The sequence below is a fragment of the Equus caballus genome, chromosome 15 (assembly GCF_041296265.1).
Source record: "Equus caballus isolate H_3958 breed thoroughbred chromosome 15, TB-T2T, whole genome shotgun sequence".
NCBI lineage: Eukaryota > Metazoa > Chordata > Mammalia > Perissodactyla > Equidae > Equus > Equus caballus.
The window spans coordinates 58,503,778-58,529,123 of NC_091698.1; the positions used below are offsets into that span (position 1 = coordinate 58,503,778).

General features: G+C 33.2%; 1 long non-coding RNA gene across 1 annotated transcript in view; it reads left to right on the forward strand.

Moving 5' to 3' along the window:
* LOC102147836 (translation initiation factor IF-2) overlaps positions 1 to 25,346 on the forward strand; it is a 103,004-nt gene that overhangs the window by 59,166 nt on the left and 18,492 nt on the right. The window contains exons 5-6 of the long non-coding RNA XR_011425795.1: positions 4,708 to 4,843; positions 17,297 to 17,397. This is a non-coding gene — a long non-coding RNA (translation initiation factor IF-2). The remainder of the gene's footprint in view (positions 1 to 4,707; positions 4,844 to 17,296; positions 17,398 to 25,346) is intronic.

Below are 25,346 nucleotides of genomic sequence, written 5' to 3' on the forward strand. Positions count from 1 at the left end.
AGGGGAAAATCATTCACTGTTTCCACTAGTACATGTGATGTTAACTGTAAATTTTTTGTAAATGTTCTTTATCAGATTAAGGAAATTTTCTTCAATTCCAAGTTTGAGAGTTTTTTTTTTAATCACATTTGGACGTTAAATTTTAATGAATTCTTTTTCTGCATCTATTGAAATGTTAGTATCTTTTTTCATTTTTAGTCTGTTCATATGGTGAATTACAAATTTACAAATGTTTAACCAGTCTTGCATTTCTAGGATGTCTCATTTGGTCATCGTGTATTGTCCTTTCTGTATATTGCGAGATTTAATTTGCTATTATTTGGTTGAGGATATTTCTGTCTATATTTATGAGGAACATCTGTTTGTAATTTTCTTGCAATCTGTTTGTATGACTTTGCTGGCCTCATAAAATAACTTAGTAAATGTTTCCTCCTCTTCCACATTAAAGAAGAGTTTGTGTAGAATTGATATTATCTATTCCTTAATTCTTTGGTAGAATTTGCCAGTGGAGCCATTTGAGCCTGGAATTTTCTTGGTTAGAATATTTGTAACTGCAAATTTAATATCTTTAATAGATAATGTAGCTTTTAGGTTGTCCATTTCTTTTTGAGTGAGCCTTGGCAATTCGTGTCTTTAAAATAATTTGCCCATTTTGATCTATGTTGTCAAATTTATGGGAAGAATTGATATTCCTTTATTAGCTTTTAATGTCTGTAGTGGTGTCCCTTTATTTGAAGTGGGTAATCTTAATAAGCAGCCAAAGAGAAATTCTAGAAAATAAAAATATAGTAATTGAAATTAAAAGGTTAAACAGCAAATTAAATACAGGTGAAAATAAACAGTGAATTAGAAGACATGAAATATGAGAAAAATCACTAAGGACACAATAAATATAAACCAAATATGGGAAATATGAAATAGAAGTTAAAACCTGGAGGCCAGAATGATAAGCTTGCATATGTGTCTACTAAGAATTCCAAAAAGGGAGAATATATAGAATGGAGAAAAGGCAATATTCAAATAGCTAATATTTAATAATTTTCCAGAGGTTAAGAAAGGTGAATCTTTTGTTTTGAAGTCCATTGAGTCCTATACAAGAAAAAGAAAAATAAAATATATACCTAGATGCATTGATGTAAAATGTCAGCACATCAAAGTACTAAGAGAAATAAAACAACTTTTACCTTAGAATTTGTAACTCTGATAAATTGTCATCCAATATGACAATATGAAATAAAGACATTTTCACACATCATCAACACAGGTAATACACACACGTTCTTGCAGAAAGAATAATTACAAGAAGGAAACTGAATCTGAACAAACACATGCAAAGAAATTTATGACTAAAATCAATTTGTAAAAATGAAAGATAAATTTGAGGAGTGAATTTTTTTGAAAAGGAGAAAATAGCAATCACATGGACAATGGGAGGAAGGGTATGGAGCTAAAGTATTCTATGTTGCTTGCATGATTTAAGAGGAGGATAGAGTTACAGACTAGCTTAGGTAGAGGAGGCTTATTTAGAATAAGTATACGTTGTAGAGGAGGGGAAGATGACCACTAAAATAATACAAACAGAAGGTAAACTTTCCAGACTAGTGGTGGAAAATTATGGGAATAAATAAAATTTGATAAATCTAATAGGAGGTGGAAAGAAAAGATAGAGTTGGTTTCATAAAAGATATGGTAAATAAAAAAATAAAGTTAAAAAATGATTGGACATATATCATCAATAACATTAAACGTTAATGAAAATAAACTTCGCTGCTAAAATAGAAATGTATTTGGATGGTACAAAATAAAAAATTCTTAAAGACAAAGGTATATCAGGCAAGCATTAAGACAAAGCTAGTGTTATAATTTTAATATTGGGAAAGCCAGATTTGAAGGAAAGCATTCACGGTGTGCCATTATTTGCCTATTGTCTCATTACTCCAAATCTGCCCTTGTATATTTGCTCTGTGACATTAGTACTGGGATTCTGCAAACTACTTCCCCAGGTGACTTCCCCAGCTGGTGTCCATTAAGTTACAGGTGGCACTAGAGAGAGAGTGAAAAGGACAAGGGACTTCCTATTCTTTTTTCTGTCCTTGTTGCTCCATCAGTGTCATCTTCAGCTTCCAGCTTCTTTCAGCACTCCCAGAACCAGTCTTGTCATGCCTCTTTTATTAGCAGTCTAAGCTCCATTTCCACGAGGTAGCTTTTCTGAGTTTACAGGTTCTAGAAAGTCCATTCCTTCCCTCTAGCACCCTCAGTCCTAAAGACAGTAACTGCACAGTTGTTATCTCTGGGTTACCTCAAATTCTTTCAACCCTCCAGCATCTGTTCTACAGATTCTCTGTATAGTGTGGTCTTTCTTTCTTTATGAGATCCTGACTAGATCAGGATAGAATAGAAAAAAAGATTTACGCAGTGATTATTCATCTGCAAGAATAGGTCAATATCCTTTATTTAGTTGATAATAATATTCAAAGAAACCTAAAGCAAAGGCCTATATAATTATGAGGTAAAAAATGAAAGTTCATAATTCTAGTGAAAAAATTATAAACTTTTTATGTTGATATAATTTTAGATTTACAAAAAATTACAGAAATATTTCACAGAGTCCCTAGATATTCTTTATCCATTTTCCTCAAATGTTACCACCTTACCTAACCATAGTACAATGATCAAACTGGTAATTAACAACAATACAGTACTATTAACTAATATACAGATTTTATTCAAATTTTGTCAGTTATCCCACTAATGTCCATTTTATGGTCCAGGATCCAATCAAAAATCCCACAGTATATTTGGTTTTTCTGTCTTGGTCTCCTCCAGTCTGGGATAGTTCTTCATTCTTTCTTTGTCTTTCATGACCTTAACACGTTGGAAGAGTATTGATCAATTATATGTAGAATACCCCTCCGTCTGGGTTTGTCTGATATTTTCTCATGACTACATTGAGGTTATACATTCTTGGTAAGAATCCCACAGAAGTGATGTTGTTGTTGTCAGGTTATTGTATCAGGAGATACGTGATGTGATATGTTTCATCACAAGTGATTTAAGTTTGGAAAATTGGTTAAGGTCGTATCTGCCAGGTTTCTCCATTGTTAGAGTAGAAATTTTTGACACTTCTATCTAAGAAACTGTTAGATAACAGGAATCTAAAAAAATAATTTGAGTATAGAAGACTTTAAAAATATTGTTAAAAATTCAATCAGGTAAACATATATAGACATTGCCCCCTTGAAGAATATACTTTCATTCAAATGAACATTAAAAAGTACAAAAATTGGCAACATATTAGTCTACTAAAAAGTCTCAATAAATTCCAAGGACACGATATCATAAGAATCACATGGCCTGATCCTACATGCAATGTAATTAGAAATCAAATGTAAAGAGATGTCCAAAAGCATATGATTCAAAACGAACAAAAAATACGCTTCTAAATAATTCATATATTAAACAATATGTTATAATTTATCTTATAAAAGATTTAGAAGCAAACAACAATAAAAGTACCCTTTATTAAAATTTGTGTGATGCTCCTGGAGGGTAATTTATCACATTAAATAGACATTTTAGAAAATAGGGAAGATTGAAAGATTGTGTTTATTGCAAGAAGCTCGACTGCAATTTAATTTCCCTTCCCCTTATATAATTCTTTTCTCTTGTATATAATTACATAGAAAACAAAGAGCAACAAATTATTAATAAAGGCAAAACATGGGTCTTTTGAAAACAACAATATAATAGAAAAATACTGACAAAACAGATCAAACAGAAAAAGAGAAGGTACAAATAAATTGCCTAGAATGAAAAAGCAACATAAGCACAGTTTTTGTAGAATTGAAAAAAAAATAAGAAAATACTAGAACAACTTTACAGCTAATAAATTTTAAAACCAAAAATGAATGGAGATTGTTTTAGAAAAAAATATAAGTTCCAATATTCCTTAAGACACAACAGAAAACAAGAAATAAAATTGGTAAAAACGTCCTCCCGTCCTACCAACTAGCCCAAAAAGGATCCAGCTGAAATTGTTCTACGAATTTTACTAAATTTTCAAGGAATTAATAATGTGTATCCCACAGACTTTCAGAGAATAAGTTAAAACAGACAAAGTTACCCAACCAAAGTTTGATATTAGTATAAGGTTGACACCAAAATCAGGTAAGGGCAATACAAAAAAATAAAATTAAAAATTAATTACACTTAAGAAAATAGAAGCTAAATCATAAACAAAATGCTTGCAAATCAAATCCAGAAATATTTTTAAATAATTTACTTTGGCTAAGTATGGCTTATTATAGGAATGCAAGAAATATTTACCATTATGTTTATTAATGAAATATCCCACATTAGCAAGCTGAAAAACTGTGATCATCTCAATAGGTACAGTAGAATCATTTATTCATGATAAAAAGCTAAAATAATTAGTTGTAAGAGGTGACTTCTTCAAACATTCTTGAGAGGGGAAAATGTCAGAAGCAGTCTATGAGACCTATAAAATGACAAGGATGCTTCCAATAGCTGTTCTCTCCTTCTGCAGTAATAATCACTGATTTAAAGTGGGCCTATAGCTGCCCACAAGGCCCAGTCTCTTTGGCAAACAAGTATGACTATGTCCATTTTGGAAGAAGTTTGGAAGTGATGTGTGTAACTTTTAGGACACATTTTTAAAGGGAGGGACCATATCTCCCTGAATCTTAGGCTTTCCTGCCTACTAAGCTGGACACCTGTGAATCGTCTGGAAACATGTGGATGAGGGCAACATCCTAAAAATGGCAGAGCAACTAGAAACAACCACCTTGGTCTCTGACACCATGGAGTCATTACACCAATCCTGGTAAGCATTGTATTTTATTTAAACCACTGATTTCTATTATTTTCTTTTTATTCTTCTCCCCAAAGTCCCCCAGTACATAGTTGTCTACTCTATTTATGAGCATCTCTGGTTGTGCTATGTGGGATGCTGCCTCAGTGTGGCCTGATGATTGTGCCACGTCCACGCCCAGGATCGAAACCTGTGAAACCCTGGGCCACCGAAGCAGCACGGGTGAACTTAACCACTCGGCCAGCAGGCCAGTCCCAAAACCACTGATTTCCTTTTGATCTCTGTTATAGCTGTTGAACTTAAATTCTCACTAATGTTCCCATTTTACCACTTCTATTCATGCTTTACTGGAGATTTTAGATAGGGAAATAGAAGAAAAAGAAATTACATATAATTTCCAATAAGACACAAAATCTAAGACACTCTACAGACAAATCATTTAAACTAGTAAGAAAGATCAGCTGGGTAACTGTTTACAAGACCAATATGAAAACATTAAAATTATACCATGAACCAGTAATAAGCCAACTAAAAAATGTTGGAGGAGACAAATAGATGAATAAATAAGCCATATTCATGAATGGAAAAATATAAAGTAGAAAAATGCCCATTTTAAATTCAATATAATTTAAATCAGACCACTAAATGCATATTATGTGGAATTTGATTAACCAAATCTAAAAGTCGTTTGGAAGTTCACGGCTATGTGATGTACTAGATATGTAGGAGAGTATTAAAACATGTTTGGAAGAAAACCCAAAGCATCAGAATAGTCGTTGACTCTGAGGAGAGGGACTAGAATTGAAGAATATTAAGAGACTCTAATAGTGTATAGTATTTTCTTTTAAAAATGTCTGCAGAAAATGTGTCCAAATATGTTTATTCATTCTAGGTGTTGAGTTTATATATATTTGTAATATTATTCTTTCTCCTTTCATGGGTATATGAAATATATCATAAAGAAAGAAATCTCACTGTAGTGTATGGATATCTTAATAAAAATTCCGCTAACCTCGAAACTTCTGGGTAGCATAACTGACTTGCAGAAATCCAAATTTTAATACAAATCAAAATTTAACTCTTAAATGTGACCATTTGGGGATCCATTATGCATCAATTAAATTTCTCTTTCCACCAATTCTTCCACGATTGGGTGGGGGAATTCAAGAGTAATTCAGTTCCCCTTCCTTATTTGCTGTGTCTGCTTGCTATCACTTTAGCATAAATCATTGTCAGTACATGCTTCTTTACTAAACTGGAATTTAAATAAGAGGCAGCACTGTGTTTTGATTTGTATTTTCAACTGCTTTCTTTTTTCTTTTAAAAACTGGGCCTACACTTCAAGTCCTGCCAGTTTTCTGGTATAGTGATTCTAGTTGATGTTTGGGTTGCTTCTAGTGTCTTGTGAATAACTCTGAAGTAAACACTTAGATTCTTAATGTGTTTTCTGCATTTAGGAGTACTGCCTTACATATGTCTCAACAGTGGATTTATTAGGTCGAAGGTTTGAATATTTTTAAAATTCTTTGTTTGTACATTGAAATAGCTTTCTAACTAAAAATTCTAATTAACATGGCTATCTCAAATGATTGATCTTATCAATTTAGCTATATAATTGCTGACACAATATATTAGAATTTGAGAAAATACTTGATAATTCAATAACCTATATCTTTACTATTTAAATTTTCATTTAATTGAGAGCAAGTTGATAATTTTCATATACTTATTAAATAGTTGACAAGTTTTGTGAATTTTCTACTTGTTGCTTTTATTTTATTTTATTTTATTTTATTTGGCAAGGAAGATTGTCCCAGAGTTAACATCTGTGCCAGTCTTCCCCTATTTTTATCTGGGACACTGTCACAGCATGGCTTGATGAACAGCGTGCAGGTCTGCACCTGGGGTCTGAACCCATGAACCCTGGCACCCTGAAGCAGAGCAGGTGAACTTAACCACTACGCCACCGGGCTGGCTCCTACTTGTTACATTTAATAAAGTATTAAGTAGGGTCTTAGTGTTTACTTAACAATTGTATAATTTCTTTATGTAATAAAGTTATTAGTCCATTGTTATGTTTACTGCATAGTCTCTCCAGCTTTTATTTTGGTTACATTTCATGCTATAGGTAAAGTATTTTACATAGTCAAATTTGTTCATTTTTTGTCTATGATTATTTTCTCATCTTCAAGCTTATAAAATCCTCTCTCTTCTGATAAGTATTTACTTTACATATTTTCAAAACATTTATGATAGTTTCATTTCCTAGATTTTACAGTTTATTGAATATATAATTTATCTGAAGTGAAATATGAAGTGAAATTGACTTTCTAAAAATAGTCAAGCAATTTTTCCAATACCACTTGCTGACCAAAACTTTCATTTTCCATTTATATATTTTCTAAAGAAAATTTACCATTTTTAACAAAAGAACAAACAAAGCAAAACTAAACCAGACTCATGGATACAGAGAACAGATTGGTGGTTACCAGAAGGGAGGGGCGTTGGGGGGTGGTTGAAAGAGGTGAAGGGGATCAAGAGGTACAAACTTCCAGTTATAAAATAAGTAAGTCACGGGGATGTATTGTGCAGCATGGGGACTACAGTCAATAATACTGTATTAATTTTATATGGTGACCGATGGTAATGACCTACTGTGGTGATCACTAGGCGATGCATACAAATGTTGAATCATGAAGTTGTAAACCTGAAACCAATATGATATTGTAAGTCAATTATACTTCAATAAAAAATTTATTTTTTTTTCCTGATTATATAGAGAAGAAACTTATTTTTATAAATTTTATAAAGAATTTTATTTTTTCATTTTATTTCTGTACTATTGAATGTTATTTCATAATGTGATTTTATTTCTTTTATAATACTTTATTGGATAGATGTAGAATAATTTTTAAGTGATTTCCTCTAGCTAGCTAGCTATCCATCACACTCCAGCAAGAGATTTCTTTTTTATGATATGTTTAAATATCCAGAAAATTAGAGCATAAGATAACAAACATGCATAATAACTTAGTGATGACTTTTTAATGACTTTTAAAAATGTCTTTTTTGATGACTTTAATTTTGCTCAAAATTTGAATGCTATAAATTCTTAGTTTTCTTTAAATATCTCCTATATATTTTTATCTTTTAAAAATGTTTGTCCCTGAATATTGTATCTTTTTGCTGCTTTTAAAGTGAAATCTTTTAATTATATCTTCCAGTTGCTTTTAGGATAGGTAGGAAAGCTATTGAAGTTTAAAGGCTTATTTTAGAATGATCCCTTCTAATAATATTAATACTTTTTGGTTGTTTTTCTTGGTTGTTTTTTTGGTAGATAACAACAACGTTAACTAAAAAAATATATGTCTCATTATTGTCCTCATCTAATTGTATTGACTGTAACTTCAAGGACAGTGTTAAACATTGTCCTGAGCCACCTGTTTTCTTCCCTGACGTTAAAGAGATTTAATTCAATGTGTCACTCATGAGGTGTATTGAGTTGAGATAGTCTTTATTATGCTAAACAAGAATCCTTCTTTTTCTAGTTTAGTAAGAAGGTTTTATTTTATCAAACTTTGAAAAATGTTTGACAGAGTTATTTTTAATATAATGCCTTTTAGCAACACTTAAGAAGACAATTACATGGTTTTTATTCCTTTACCAGAGATAAATTATACTGACATATTTCCCACTCTTGCATTCCAGAAATGACCTACTTGGTCACTGATTTTTCTCTTAACACAGTTAAGACACTGCTAGCATTTTATTTAGAAGGCTTTTTAATTTTTTTTCCCATTTACAGTGATACATGTGGTTATACTGCAGATTTGTTCAATATTTTCTTTTTTTGGTTTGGTTGTGATATCAAGTTGTTCTTTCTTGTGGCTTTTACTTTATTATTTTTTAAGTAGCCTAGACAGGCCTCCCTACTTTTTAGCTATTCATATGAAACAATTATGTTCATTTGTACTTTTAATATTAGGGTCTAGAAAATACATTTAGACAATACATTGACACTTTGTCTGTGGCTGTTTCACTGCTGCAATGGCAGAGTGCGTAGTTGTGACAGAGACAGTATGGATAGTACGGATAATATTTACTACCTGGCCCTTTAAAAAGGTTGCCAGCCCTCACCTTAGAGTATCATCCCAGCAGGAATCCTGTGTCAACATCAGTGATCTTTTCTGATGTCCCCTGTTAAATTAATTAGACAAGGAGACCATTAGACTGTGGCCGCTCTAATGCCTCGGCAGCCTACATAATCAAACCAAAACCTAAGCCTGTAAATACCTCAAGGTTATGAGATCAAATTGCTAAGGACAACCAATCACAGATAGCCTAACTAGGCTTTTAGCTATAGCCAATCAAATAGATTCCTTTCTTTGCTTCCACACTTTCTCCATAGGAGTCTTTCCCCTGGCTCCTGTTGATGGAGTGCTCCTAACCACTTCCGGTTTGGTGCTGTTGGATTCAAATCGAGTTTTGTTCAAATAAACTCTGAAAAATTTTTAATATGCCTCAGTTTATCTTTTAACATCCCTCATCTCTTAACTAATCCAACTCCATCAATGCTGCTATATCAAAATTAATGACTTTGATTGGCTGATTTTATATTAAGTTTTGATCAGAGAAATAAGGGGCTAATTGGCACCTCAGCTGAATAGTTACTTTATAACTGAGGAAGACAGGATTTTACATATCCCAGAAAACTAGAACAGTAGGACACTAATGTTTTCTACAAATTCCACTTTTTCTTTTTTAATTCTTTTGTCATAGTATCACTAACGTTCCAAATTTTCATTGTGATGGTTGTTAGTATCATAGCAATTATTTCAGTCAAGACTTTTTTGACTGACCAACATGTTTCTGTATAGCATTGTATATGCTCTCTTTTCCAGGTTTTGTTTCTCTCTTATTGACAGTAAACTTTTCAGCAGCAGCAATACAAGCCAAACACAAGGTGTTAAAGGAAGATGAATACTGTCAACCTGGAATCCTACATTATTTGTAGTTTATTTCTATGCCTCTTTTTTTTTCATTTTCTTTATATTTATATGATAGTTTGGCGGGGTGTGTGATAGTCAGAATAATGGCCTCCCAAAGATGTCTGTGTCCCAATCTCTGAAATTTATGAATGTATTAGCTTATGTGAAAAAGGGACTTGGCAGATCTGATTAAGGCGAAAGACCTTCAGATGGGAAAATTATCCTGGATTTTCCAGCTGGGCTCAGTCTAATCAAATGAGTCCTTTCAAGCTGAGAACCTTTCCTGGCTGTGGTCAGAGCTGAAGAAGTGACCATGAAAGCAGAGTTACAGAGAGGCAATATTGCTGACTTTAAAGATGGAGGAAGGGCCTCACAGAGGCAAGAACTGTAAGATAATAAATTTGTACTGGCTTAAGACACAAAGTCTGTGGCAACTTGATATGGCAGCAATTGAAAACTAATATACAGTATACAAATTTAGCTTAATTTTATTATTACTTTTTAATCTTAGCACTAAAAGGCACTGCTTCATTATCTTTTTGCACTTACTGTTGATCATAAGACGTTTACTGTCAGTCTGATTTTGTTTAACACTTTTATGTGTTTGGAGCATGGTTAATTTGGGGATGAGCCAAAGTTTCAACTTAGCTACTGATTTTATCTAGAATAAGTTGGTTTAAAAAAATATTGCTTGGTTATTAGTTTTTTGGCAGCAGTGTATTTTCCTCATTGTGATTAGAGGATATTGTTTGCACAAATTGTACTTTTCAAAATTTTAGAGGTAGGGGCCAGCCTGGTGGTGTAGTGGTTAAGTTTGTGTGTTCTGCTTCAGTGGCCTGGGGTTGCCTGGTTCGGATCCTGGGTGTGGACCTAGCACAACTTGTCAAGCTGTGCTGAGGTAGCGTCTCACATAGAAGAACTAGAAGGACCTACAACTAGGATATACAACTATGCACTGGGGCTTTGGGGAGCAAAAAAAAAGAGGAAGATTGGCAACAGATGTTAGCTCCGGGCCAATCTTCAAAAAAAAAAAATTTTAGAGGTTGTTATGGCCTAAAATATGATAAAATGCTTTTGTAAATATTTCATGGAACATAATACATAAATAAAATATTCTCTATAATTTACGACATTTTGTATAACTCAGTTAAATCAATCTTATACGTTATATTATTTAAATTAGCTTTATCAGTTTCTTAGTCCACCTGATCTCTCAAATTTGATAGATGTTCAATTTTTTCACTGTAAGTATATATTTTTTTAGTTTCTTCATGTATATATAATAGATTTTACTTTATGCAGTTTGATGTCATTGTTAATCAAATAAGGGTTGACTGCTATTATATCTTGTGTGGATTGTAATTCATTATTTTCTGCCTTTATTGTTAACAATTCTTTTAATTACCTACTTTTTAATTCATTTTGTTGTTTGTTTTCTAGTTTCCTAGGTGGCTGTTTCCTGAAAAAAATTTCAATGTTTCTTATTTAGTAATAAAGAATATACAGCTATGAATTTTCTTTAAACTGATTTTGCCTTTATCTCACAGAATTTGATCTAATATGCTCAAATTTTCATTGAGTTCCAAAGAGTCAGTATTTTTAGCTGATTTTTTAGAAGAGATTCTTTTCTATTTCCAAGAGATGAGGTTTATTTTTTGTATTTAATTTCTTGTTCTTTGAACTGTAATAAGAGAATTTGGCCTATCTGCTCGCTTGAATTTAATGGGATTTTGCTGTAGGTCTTAGTCTGTAGACAATTTGTGCAAAATATCCCATGGACATTTGAAAAGTGCATGTACTCTATGTTAGTTGATTATAGAATTATCAATATATTAATCAATTGTCAGACTTTTATGATTAAGTCTTGTATATCCTACTTGACTAGATAATTTCTGAAAAGTATTATAAAATATTTCTTTATAATTAAAGCTCTATCAGTCTCTCCTCTGAGTCCATTTTCTTTACTGCAGAGAGAATTGTTTAAAATAGATATAAAATCCTTATATGGCTTTTTATCGTTCTTAGAAAAAAGTATAAACTTGTTTCTGTTACCTTAACCTTTGTTCTTTTAGTCTGTAGAACACCCTGAGTTACTTCTTTCTTCAGAGCCTTTGCACATGATTCTTCCATTTTCTTGAATATTTACATCTCCTCATCTCCCACTTGCACACTTTGTTCTTGACATCTTTGCTTCTCTGCCTCCTTCTCATCCTATAGTTTCAGGTACCTAAATGTTTCTTCCTCATATAAGCCCTCTCAGATGTCCAAATGGGTTCTTCCTTGAGAAAGAACAATTTTCAAACTGAATTTTTTTTTCTTTTCTCCACTAACTATTGGCCTCAGCTGCTCTGAACACAGAGGTTCCTCTGTGACTTTTGGGGATATATATCTGCCAAGAAGTGAGAACTTCTCAGAGTTGTCCTTTTTTCTTTTTTCTTTTAATGGTATACTTTTTATAGTGAGGAAGATTGGCCCTGAGCAAACGTCTGTTGCCAATCTTCTTCCTTTTTTTCTCCACAAAGCCCCAGTACATAGTTGTATATCCTAGTTGTAGGTCCTTCTAGTTCTTCTATGTGAGATGCCACAACAGCATGGCTTGATGACAGGTGCTAGGTCCATGCCCAGGATGCAAACCAGTGAACCCTGGGCCACTGAAGCAGAGTGTGCTAACTTAACCACTACTCCACAGGGCTGGTCTCTCCTTCCTATATTTTATCTTTAAATTTAAGCCCTTGGAACCAATATACTCCTCTTCAATTTTAATCATATCTACATCATGTCTTCCAGAAAATCCTAATATTCACTGCTTCTTTGATAGCCCACTTCATAGTTTTACAGTGCTGCTAGAAAAATGTTATTTTGTATTTCTTTTCCTTTCCTTTCATTGAGAAGTGAGGAGGTAAGAGAGGTAAATATGTGAGCAGAATTCATTATATAGAAATTCAAATTTTAAAAGCGAAAAATCCCTTAACAAATGAGTATTGAATGACATATGGACAAATGCTTTTCAGACTATTTTGAGTAAATATATTTAAATTTAATACACTTGTATTATATATTATATTAATTTGTTTCTTATTAATCAACACTTTATTTGGAATACATTTACTTGTTAGTAAGAGATCATACTTTTAATATATTTTGTACTTATATTTGCTTGGCACTTAAAGATAAGAAAAGATGCTCAAATTTATTCATAATAAGAGAAATGCCAATTAAAATTACACTGAGTTATTACTTCTCCCCTATCAAGTTGGCAAAAATCCAAAAGTTTGACAACTGTTGGCAAGGCTGCGAGGAAATAGGCACTCTTAAATATTGCTTGTGGTAATACAAAATGGTACAACCCCCATGGAAGAAAATTTGGCAATATCTAGCAAAACTACATAAGCATTTACCCTTTGACCCAGAAAGCTCATTTCTAGGAATCTATCCCAAAAATACTCCAGATAAATATGAAAAGACATGCACACAAGCCTATTTATTAGAGTATTATTTATAGTAGTAAAAACTGGAAAGAACCCAAATGCTCATCAATGAGTGTCTGATTAAATATGAACTATTGTATATTCATACAATGGAAATATGTAGCTGTAGTAAGAAAGGAGGAATATTTTTGCATACACATATGGAATAATCCTCAGTATGTTTTTAAACAAAAAAGAAAAACAAGCTGGAGAAAACTGTGTATGGTTATCTATAGGTCAGAAAGGAGTAAGAAAGAACATACATTTTGAAGATATAAAATTTGCATATATATGGATTTATCTTTGTAATCACAGACCTATTTTACATAAATATAAAAATCAAGCCAAAATGAAAAAAACACAGTTAAAAACAAGATTAAAATGAAACAAATGAATCTAACTCTGTATTGAATTGGTGGCCTAACCAAACATAAAAAAATTCAAGACATTTTAAAACCTAGCAAATTGACTGAACTTTCTTAGTGGTTTGTATCCTAAAGACTAAAATAACAGAAAAAAAAATTGAGCTGTTTTTGGTAATCTACTCTTGGTGGTATTATTCTGCAACTGTTATGAGCACGTAAGTAAATTAATATCAGCAGGAACTAAAAGTTTTGGTGTAAGAGAGAAGAGATGTAGATATAAGATTAAGGAAGTTAAAAACTCTGAAATTTTACATTTGAATTAGAAATATAAAAAGTCCTAATATATTTTATATTAAAAATAAAACCAAGTAAGCAAGCAAACATATTTCCTAAATTTGTCTACTGAAAAACCTATAAACAATAACTAACCCAATAATAGTGAGCACCCACATTGCCCAAAGTATGATGTCTAGGTACCAATTCCCAGTAAACAAACCAAGAAGTGGCTGAATCCAGGTCTGAGGCAGGAAAAATACAAGCTAAGCCTAGAACACAGTGTCAAAACAGAAAGCAAAGGAGCTATGAAGACACTATAGGACTCAAGAGCCAACCTGAAGGAGCTCTTATTGGCCAAAGACAATTCCATTTAGGCAGCAATAAGAATACCCATAATCAGTTGGAACATATGAAATATTTTTAAATACATGAGTATATAATAATAATTAAAGAAAAAATCTCACTGGTCACATTTGAGTCACTAAGGAACCAATTCAAGCATCCATTTTGACTTTTCTATGTGAAATGGACTGTCTTGCTTATTTTAGGAAAAGGCCTCTGTTAATGTAAGTGTTAATATAAGTGTTCCAGCTAATAAATGAAAAAGTAAATAATAGAATTAGAGTATCATCATTTTTCAATCCAAAACATAATAATTGATTCAGGAATTGATTACAAATGGACGCTAACATCACAAAAATGGACAGAAGCAGGAATTATGAGCTTCATGGAGAAAGATTTTACTTAGGAAGTATTCTTGCAAAAGATGCAAATCATGCAAAAGATGTAAATCATATCACGACTATGTAGAGAAGAGTAAGCAGACCTGATTATCTGTATCGTTAGAAAGGCCTGCTAACAAAGTTGATCCTTGACTGGCATCTGAGAGGGTTCTTGGGGACCCCAACACAAAGACTCTATATCTTACTACCAATTTACAGGAACTACTTGGAATAGAGAAAAATGATACCACAGGGATGCAATCAGCAGAGTACAGAATGTGGAAAGCTGTATAGTATCTTTAAAAAATAGATTGCAAGAGAAAAAAAACAACAGAAGAAGAAAAAAATTTCTCAAAGGAGACACATGAAATATTTAAAGATGAAATGAATCAGTGTTTGGGATTGGTTTTAAAGTAATTTGGTAGTGGTAGTGGAAAAGAGAAGAGAGTAGGACTATAGAGAAAACAGGGTTGGTCATTACTTAATATCTGTTAAAATTTAGTAATAGGTTTAAATAGATTTATTATATTTTATAATAAAATTTAGTAAGAAATTTATTAGATAAAATTTAAATTAAAGTTGTTTCATAAAAATAATTGAAAGACTAAATAAAAATTTGACTTATATTTGCTAATATTTAAAAGTATTTTTGCATAAATGGGAGATTTTCTTCAATTTTCCTTTTTTATCATTTTACTGCTTTTAATATTAAATTTATATCTACTTCATATTTTCTCTATCCTCTAGGAAAAATATAAACTAAAAGAAGGATCTATTCCTTGAAGATTAAAATATTAATCTATAAATCATTTGAGTCCAGGTCCTTCTTAATAGACAATTCTTTAATATCTGTATAAGTGTTTTCATTGTTTATTTTTGTTTTACATTGATACTTCCTTTGCAACTATGTAATATTTTGTATGTTAACACAGAACATTCATTTCAAAAAATTCTGATTTGGGGAAATACACTATATTCTCATGTGATTAACTTTTTTTGGTATGAATGTATATATATCCATACATATACATATGAATATATATGCATATATATATACTTTTTGTGTATATGAATACATATACACATTTTATATATCCTGCATCATTTGTAATTTTTCCATCTTCCCTCTAACACTTACATAAAACTAAGATTTTGGACCTTGGCTTCAGAAGTTAGAATATAGGATTATGTGGGAAAAAATAGATAAGGGGAAAACTGAAATTGAAATGCATTCATACCCAGAGGTCAGTGAAATTCTTTTATAGTGAAGGCAAAAGGCCTCGGCATATGGACAGAAAACATTCTGAAGCTACAAGGTGGACAATGGGGCCACCTAATCAAGGCAAGAGCACTGTGAATGAGGAACGAGAGGAGAGATTTCTTCAACTGCTGAAGTAGAGCCCCAGCTGACTCCAAGGGAAGAAATCAGCTTGAGGCTTTTGTTTTTGTAATTTCCTCAGTTTTTCTGCTTTACATTTCATTTCTTTTTGATTTGATATCTATTTTTCCTTTCTCTTGATTTCCTTAGGACTTCTTGAAGTGCTTTTTCTAAGTTCTTAAAATGTAGGGTTAATTAATTAAACTTTTTAGTCTTTGTTTAATAAAAGTTGTATATAAATGTGAATTTTCTTTTAATGCAGCTCTATCCCCATCCCAAAAGTTTGGATATATAAATAATATTCAGTTTCCTGATTTTATAACTTGTTATTTTTTAAATTAAGCATGTGAATGAAATAATAACTAAACTCGTAATTTGTGTCCTCCTTGACCTGCAATGAGGCAAATGCATGTAAATTTTCAAATGTTTGATTTCTAACACCGTTCTTAAACATATTTATTTATCTGTAATTCAAAAAACAAAAAAAACTTTTAACTTTATCAAATAGAAGATGAGGACTGTGTGTGTTGCTCTCTGCCTTGTTAGTTCCTAATCCATGACCTGTTAGTCATCATCATCTTTGTCATCTTGATCCCTTCTTTCTGTTATAGTAGACATCTCTTTGTAAAGTTTCTCTGTTATGTTCTCTTTTTAGGTATATTTATCACAATTATTTAGGCTAGCATTTCCAAATTTGTGACCCTAAAAACACTTTGTCTTATAACATGTTAATAAGTGTTCTGAAAAAAAAGGAGTCTATCATGTAAAGGCCAGCTTGGGGATTCAGAGGTAAACACGATTACACTGATATCCTTATTTAAAGACATCTTAAGAGAGACTAATATAATCATAAGTATTGTGAATTATCTATAGGAAATTGTATTATGCAGAATTTCCCAAAATTGTTTGACTATGAAACTCATTTTAAAGACTAGAACATTATTAACATTCCACAAAGTCAATGTTTTTCCAACAAGACAATGCTGGTTTGGACTATCTCTAGATTTTTAACCATTATCAATCCTCTCTCCCAGTCAAATCTGCCATTTCTTCCTCATTAGTCAGTTTTTAATTTTGATTAATTTCCTGGTAACCTGGAGCAAATTTCAAAAATTATTTTTTTTGTGAAAAAGTACAAAATGGTATATTTTCTGATACATTACTTATCTTAAGATGACATTCATATAATAACAGCAGCTTGATTGGGTACAAAATCCTTGGGTCATAACTGTTTCCTCTCAAAGCACTACAAATATTCATTTTTTTCAGGCATTCTGAGACCAACTTAGCTGTTGTTTCTCTTCGATGAGTCTTCAACTTTATACTTAAGAATCAAGCATTTCGCTGGAATATGTCTGCATTAAGTCATGGTGAGTCTCCTCAATTTCTAGATCTGAAACTTTTTCAATATCTATATTTAAAAGCTTTTAGATGAGAAATGCTTTCTTCTCCTGTACCTTTATTACTTGTCACTTTGTTTAGATTTCCTCTTATTCGTATTATTTATAGCTTGTACATTTATTCTTTTTCCTTAATTATTTTCTTCCTCTCACGATTTACATGGTTTTAGCCTTTGCTTTAGCATTAGAGTGCTTTTCATGTCTGTTCTGTACACTGATGATTCAAATTTTCTGCAGTTTTGAGTAGGCGCTTTTGGTGTCTCTGAGATTGACTACTGCAGTTTTATTTGGGGGCAATTTCTTCCTATAGTATTGTTTTCCTTCTCATTTCAATCTTTGTTTATTGTTTAATCTCTTCTCATCTATAATTTATCCCGTCATGTCAGGCTCTTCTTGTGTAGAGACCATGTTCTCTTACAGACTAAGACATTCCTTCCTTCCTTTTGGGGTACGTTTTAAGCCCTGTGTTTTGTTGTTTGTGGCTCATTCTCGAATGAAGAAATGTCTTGCTCCTTGTTTATGGAATGTTCTGAATGGGTGAATTTTTCCTAATTTCCTTTTAATCCATTACTGGTCAAATCCTTATTTTCACTGTTACCTTTTAACATGTTTATCAAAGGCTGACTGCCATGGAACTCAAGCAATGCTGAAAGGCCTTCCAAGGCAGCAGCTGGGGAAAACAAAAGAAACTTGAAGTGAAACCAACAGGACAAAGTGTTATTGCAGAGAGACAATATTTATATTCAGTCAGTTTTTTTGGGCAGTGGGGACAGAGGTAAGGGAGCTGGGCATCTCATTCCTTATCTTAGTTTTGCCATCAGCTTTCTATTTCGACTTTCAGTTTTTCTGAAGTGAAATAGGATTTCTTTAGTGTCCTCACAGCTCAGTTTACTATCTTTGAAGAAGAGGAAGCAATTTCTTGGGAAAATGAAGAAATATGCTGTCTTTTATGAGTAAAAGGCCACACCACTGAGCATGCTTCATTCCCAAGGCTTTTCCAGTCATGCAGAATATTTTCTCTTTGAAAGCAATGGAAATCTCCTGGAAGCTACACTTACATGCCCCTTGTAAGACCACTTTACTCCAGGGCATGACTCTGTAGCAGGACCTATTTGCTACTTGGAAGAGAGATTCCCCCTCCTTATTCTGTGGAAAAGCAGTAGTGGGGCTCCATGGAGGTGGGTGAAAGAGGTGTTTAAATTGGGTAACCCCTCACATTCTTGATATATCATACTTATAATAGATGAGAAACATAACTAGTTATGGGGAAGATGATATTATCATTTTACAAAGCTGTTATGTGTACTGAAGGAGTAACCTCTCAATATACAAAAGAGTAATTTTCCTTGTAATATATTCACTAATTATTTCAAAATGAAATTGGTATTGACATCTTAAAGTGAGTTCAGAATATGGGTTTCCTGGTACTTTAACTCACTCAATAATTTTCCTGAATTCAAAATTAATATTTTTCTTTTGCTAAGGGAAGGATGTATATGATGCCCAAATATGTGCACTTTTAATTGGTAAATGTTTGAAATTGGTTTCCATTTTTAATATATCAATAAATAAAGAAGCCTCAGTTATGCCAAATTGGAATATGTTCTATTTTTCACATTTGCTATGCTGGTCTTTCCTAGTTATATGTAGAAATTTCCAAACGTTCAATTATGATTCAAGTGAGTTTCCTATTTAGTATATATTATAAATAATGGGTTAGGGAACATTTATTCTGCATATCCTAAATCCTGATCCTTCAACCCTATTCCTAACAGGATTGAGTATTTCTCTTTGTTTAATATAAAGTTTGCAGTGGACTTTTAGAACTGGAAGTCACCGTACGGATCATCTAGTCCAGTTCTCCTTCTTTTACAGATAAGTTCCTAGGGTCCAGGAAGGTTATTTACTTGGGCCCACCCACCCTAGTGGTATGAATGAACACAAGAATGTAGGTCAGTTTCCTTTCCACTATTTCAACTGCCTCACTTGCATATTTTTACTCTTATTGTATATTTTTTTTACTTGCTTTATTAAAAAGCTTTAGAACCTGAGACTGTGAAAGAAAAATAGCATTTTTCCTTTCAAAGTTTATTAAATTAGAACTGAATATTAAAAACCATGCACATAAGTTGTTGGCTTAGCGCTCTGATGTGTTAAAAAGAATAACACAAGGTGTATGAGATTACCTATCTTAACACAATGCCATTTCTATCAGTAGAAGAATCAAGGATATAATTTATCTAGGATGAATATGTAAAATCTTTTTCCTATATGGTTTCTCAATTCTGAATATAGACACCTAAACAATTTTTCTCAAGTACAACATTTCCACTAGGCTATCTCCTGCTGATCCTTCTTCCGAGACCTCCATTGTTATCTGGTTGACTACTAGTTGTTCTATTGGCATCAATAAAAAGTTAGTTGAATGAATCTTTCTGGTCATTTTTTATTATTGTCAGTACACGTATTTAATATTTCCATAACTTCTTGGGTTGGGCCACTCCTGGGAGAATATGACCCAACCTTCTTCTTTTTTTTTTTTAATTGAGTTAATGATAGGTTACAATCTTGTGAAATTTCAGTTGTACATTAATGTTTGTCAGGCATGTTGTAGGTGCACCACTTCACCCTTTGTGCCCACCCCCCACCCCACCTTTCCCCTGGTATCCACTAAACTGTTCTTAGTCCATAATTCTAAATTCCTCATATGAGTGGAGTCATACACAGATTATCCTTCTCTCGCTGGCTTATTTCACTTAACATAATTCCCTCAAGGTCCATCCATGTTATTGCAAATGGGATGATTTTGTTCTGTTTTACAGCTGAGTAGTATTCCATTGTATATATGTACCACATCTTCTTTATCCATTCGTCTGTTGTTGGGCACTTAGGTTGCATCCATGTCTTGGCTATTGTAAATAATGCTGCAATGAACATTGGGGTACATAGGACTTTTGGGATTGCTGACTTCAAGCTCTTTGGATAAATACCCAGTAGTGGGATGGCTGGATTGTATGGTAGTTCTATTTTTAATTTTTTGAGGAATCTCCATACTGTTTTCCATAGTGGCTGCACCAGTTTACATTCCCACCAGCAGTGTATGAGGGTTCCTTTTTCTCCGCAACCTCTCCAACATTTGTTACTACTAGTTTTAGATATTTTTGTCATTCTAATGGGTGTAAGGTGATATCTTAGTGTAGTTTTGATTTGCATTTCCCTGATGATCAGCGATGATGAGCATCTTTTCATGTGCCTATTGGCCATCAGTATATCTTCTTTGGAGAAATGTCTGTTCATGTCTCCAGCCCAGTTTTTGATTGGGTTGTTTGATGTTTTGTTGTTGAGTTGTGAGAGTTCTTTATATATTATGGATATTAAGCCTTTGTCAGATATATGACTTGCAAATATTTTTTCCCAGTTAGTGGGTTGTTTTTTTGTTTCAATCCTGTTTTCATTTGCCTTGAAGAAGCTCTTTAATCTGATGAAGTCCCATTTGTTTATTCTTTCTATTGTTTCCCTTCTCTGAGAAGGCATTGTGTCTGAAAAGATCCTTTTAATACTGATGTCAAAGAGTGTACTGCCTACGTTTTCTTCCAGAAGCCTTATGGTTTCAGGTCTCACCTTTAGTCTTTGATCCATTTTGAGTTTATTTTGGTGAATGGTGAAAAAGAATGGTCAATTTTCATTCTTTTACATGTGGCTTTCCAGTTTTCCCAGCACCATTTGTTGAAAAGACTTTCTTTTCTCCATGGTATGCCCTCAGCTCCTTTGTCAAAGATAAGCTGTCCATAGATGTGTGGTTTTATTTCTGGGCTTTCAATTCTGTTCCATTGATCTGTGCACCTGTTTTTGTACCAGTCCCATGCTGTTTTGATTACTGTAGCTTTGTAGTATGTTTTGAAGTCAGGGATTGTGATGCCTCCCGTTTTGTTCTTTTTTCTCAGGATTGCTTTAGAAATTCGGGGTCTTTTGTTGCCCCATGTGAATTTTAGGATTCTTTGTTCTAATTCTGTACAGAATGTCATTTGGAGTCTGATTGGGATGGCGTTGAATCTGTAGATTGCTTTAGGTAGAATGGACATTTTAACTATGTTTATTCTTCCAATCCATGTACATGGAATGTCTTTCCATCTCCTTATGTCGTCATCCAATTCTCTCAGAAAGGCCTTGTAATTTTCATTATATAGGTCCTTCACTTCCTTAGTTAAATTTACCCCAAGGTATTTTATTCTTTTTGTTGCGATTGTGAATGGTATTGTATTCTTGAGTTCTTTTTCTGTTGGTTCATTACTGGAGTATAGAAATGCTACTGATTTATGCAAATTGATTTTATACCCTGCAACTTTGCTGTAGTTGTTGATTACTTCTAACAGTTTTCCAATGGATTCTTTGGGGTTTTCTATATATAAGATCATGTTGTCTACAATCAGCGAGAGTTTCACTTCTTCCCTCCCTATTTGGATTCCTTTTATTCCTTTTTCTTGCCTGATTGCTCTGGCCAGGACCTCCAGTACTACGTTAAATAAGAGTGGTGATAGAGGGCATCCTTGTCTCGTTCCTGTTTTCAGGGGGATGGCGTTCAGTTTTTGCCCATTGAGTATGATGTTGGCTATGGGTTTGTCATATATGGCCTTTATAATGTTGAGGTAGTTTCCTTCTATGCCCATTTTGTTCAGAGTTTTTATCATAAATGGCTGTTGGATCTTGTCAAATGCCTTCTCTGCATCTATTGAGATGATCATGTGGTTTTTATTCCTCAGTTTGTTGATGTGGTGTATCACGTTGATTGATTTGCGGATGTTGAACCATCCCTGTGTCCCTGGTATGAATCCCACCTGATCATGATGTATGATTCTTTTGATGAATTGTTGAATTCTGGTTGCTAAAATTTTGTTTAGAATTTTTGCATCTATATTCATCAGTGATATTGGCCTGTAGTTCTCTTTTTTCGTGGTGTCCTTGTCAGGTTTTGGTATCAGCGTGATGTTGGCCTCATAGAATGTGTGAGGAAGTGTTCCATCTTCCCTAATTTTTTGGAATAGCTTGAAAAGGATAGGTATTAAATCCTCTCTGAAAGTTTGGTAGAATTCCCAAGGAAAGCCATCTGGTCCTGGGGTTTTATTCTTTGGGATGTTTTTGATTGCTGTTTAATCTCTTTCCTTGTGATTGGTCTGTTCAAATTGTCTGCCTCTTCTTGAGTGAGCTTTGGGAGATTGTAGGAGTCCAAGAATTTATCCATTTCCTCTAGGTTATCCATTCTGTTGGCATATAGTTTTTGTAGTATTCTCTTATAATCTGTTGTATTTCTGCAGAGTCTGTTGTTATTTCTCCTCGCTCATTTCTGATTTTGTTTATTTGAGCTTTCTCCCTTTTTTTCTTTGTAAGTCTGGCTAGTGGTTTGTCAATTTTATTTATCTTCTCAAAAAACCAGCTCTTTGTCTCATTGATCCTGTCTACTGCCTTTTTCGTTTCAATAGTATTTATTTCTGCTCTGATTGTTATTATTTCTCTCCTTCTGCTGACTTTGGGCTTCATTTGTTCTTTTTTCTCTAGTTCAGTTAGGTGTGCTTTAAGATTGCTTATTTGGGATTTTTCTTGTTTGTTAAGATGTGCCTGTATTGCGATGAATTTTCCTCTTAATACAGCTTTTGCTGTATCCCATATGAGTTGGTATGGCATGCTATCATTTTCATTTGTTTCCAGGTATTTTTTTATTTCTTCTTTAATTTCTTCAATGTTCCATTGCTTGTTCAGTAGTGTGTTGTTTAGTCTCCACATGTTTGTGCCTTTCTCAGCTTTTTTCTTGTAATTAATTTCTAGCCTTATAGCACTATGATCTGAGAAGATACTTGTTATTATTTCAATTTTTTTAAATTTGTAGAGGCTTGCCTTGTTTCCCAACATATAGTCTATCCTAGAGAATGTTCCATGTGCACTTGAAAAGAATGTGTATTCAGTTCTTTCAGGGTGAAGTGATCTATATATGTCTATTAAGTCCAATTGTTTTAGTTTTTCATTTAGCTCCACTATTTCCTTGTTGATTTTCTGTCTGGATGATCTGTCCATTGATGTGAGTGGGGTGTTGAAGTCCCCTACTATTATTGTGTTGTTTTTAACATCTTCCTTTAGGTCTGTTAATAGTTGCTTTATGAATCTTGGTGCTCCTGTGTTGGGTGCATAGATATTTATAAGGGTTATTTCTTCTTGATGAAGTGTCCCTTTGATCATTATATATTGTCCCTCTGTGTCTCTCTTTACCTGTCTTATATTGAAATCCACTTGGTCTGATATAAGAATTGCAACACCTGCCTTTTTTTCCTTGCTATTTGCTTGAAGTATTGTCCTCCACCCCTTCACCCTGAGTCTGTGTTTGTCCTTGGGGCTGAGGTGTGTTTCCTGGAGGCAACAAATTGTTGGATCTTGTTCTTTAATCCATTTTGCCACTCCGTGTCTTTTTATTGGATAGTTCAATCCGTTCACATTGAGAGTGATTATTGATGCATGTGGACTTAATGCTGTCAATCTGTCGCTCATTATCTTGTTTTCCTGCGTTTCTTTTCCTGTTTGCTTTAAACTACCCATTTAATACTGCAATTTCTTATGCTGGATTTCTTAGATTTTTCCTTATTTATGATTTGTGACTCTGTTCTGTACTTTATTTTAGTGTCTACCTTGAAGTTTGTATTTAAAATCTCGTGTATAATATAGTCTATTCTCTGGTGGTCTCTTACTTACTTGACCAATACTGATTTAGACCCTTTGCTCTTCCCCTCCTAAATAATTATTTTCATTTTTTATTCCAACTCGTCTTATTAATTTGTAATTAGAGTGATAAGATCGTCCTTGCTTTGGTAGTTTCCTTACCTTTACTCTAATGCTATAATTGAATATTTGCTATCCTGTTCTGGTTCTATCCATCGGTCTCCCTATTCTGTGGATTGTGTCCCCTTTCTCCCTTTTTTCTTTTTTCAGGTATGAGAGCCTTCTTGAGGATTTCTTGTAATGGAGGGCTTTGGGTTACAAATTCCCTTAACTTTTGTTTGTCTGGAAAAGATTTAATTTCTCCCTCATATCTGAAGGAAATTCTTGCTGGATAGAGTATTCTTGGCTGAAGATTTTTATCCTTTAAAGCTGTGAATATGTCACTCCATTCTCTCCTAGCTTGTAGGGTTTCTGTAGAGAAATCTGCTCACAGTCTGATAGGGGCTCCTTTATAGGTTATTCTCTTTTTTTTTCTTACTTCCCTGAGTATTCTTTCCTTATCTTTCCTTTTTGCCAATTTTACTACTATGTGCCTTGGGGTAGCTCTTTTTACATTGACAAATCTAGGAGATCTAAAACCCTCCTCTACACACATTTCTCCGTCGATCCCTAGATTTGGGAAGTTCTCTTCAATGATTTTGTTAAGCACACTTTCTGCTCCATTTTCCTTTTCCATATTCTCGGGAATTCCTATGATCCTTATGTTCTTACTCCTCATTGAATCCATTATCTCTTGGAGATTTTCCTCATGTTTTTTAATTCTTAGTTCTCTTTCTTCCTCTGTCTGGAGCCATTCAGCCTATCTTCAATTATGTTAATTTGCTCTTCTATGGTATCTACACGGGCATTCAGGGAATCTGTATTCTGTTTTATCTGGTCCATTGTGTTTTTCATCTCAAGTAATTCTGTTTGATTCTTCTTTATGATTTCAAACTCTTTTGTGAAGTAACTCCAGAACTCTGTTTGTTTCTCTATCTTTCTCTCTACCTCATTGAGTTTTTTGATTATTTTATAGCTGCTCTAAACTCATTATCACTTAGTTTACCTAATTCCAAGTCCTCAGGACTTAATTCTATGTTTTTATTGTTTTCCTTCTGGTCTGGAGCTTTTATAAATTGCTGGATGGTAGAGGAGCGTTTTTTTGCATGGTGGTAGAA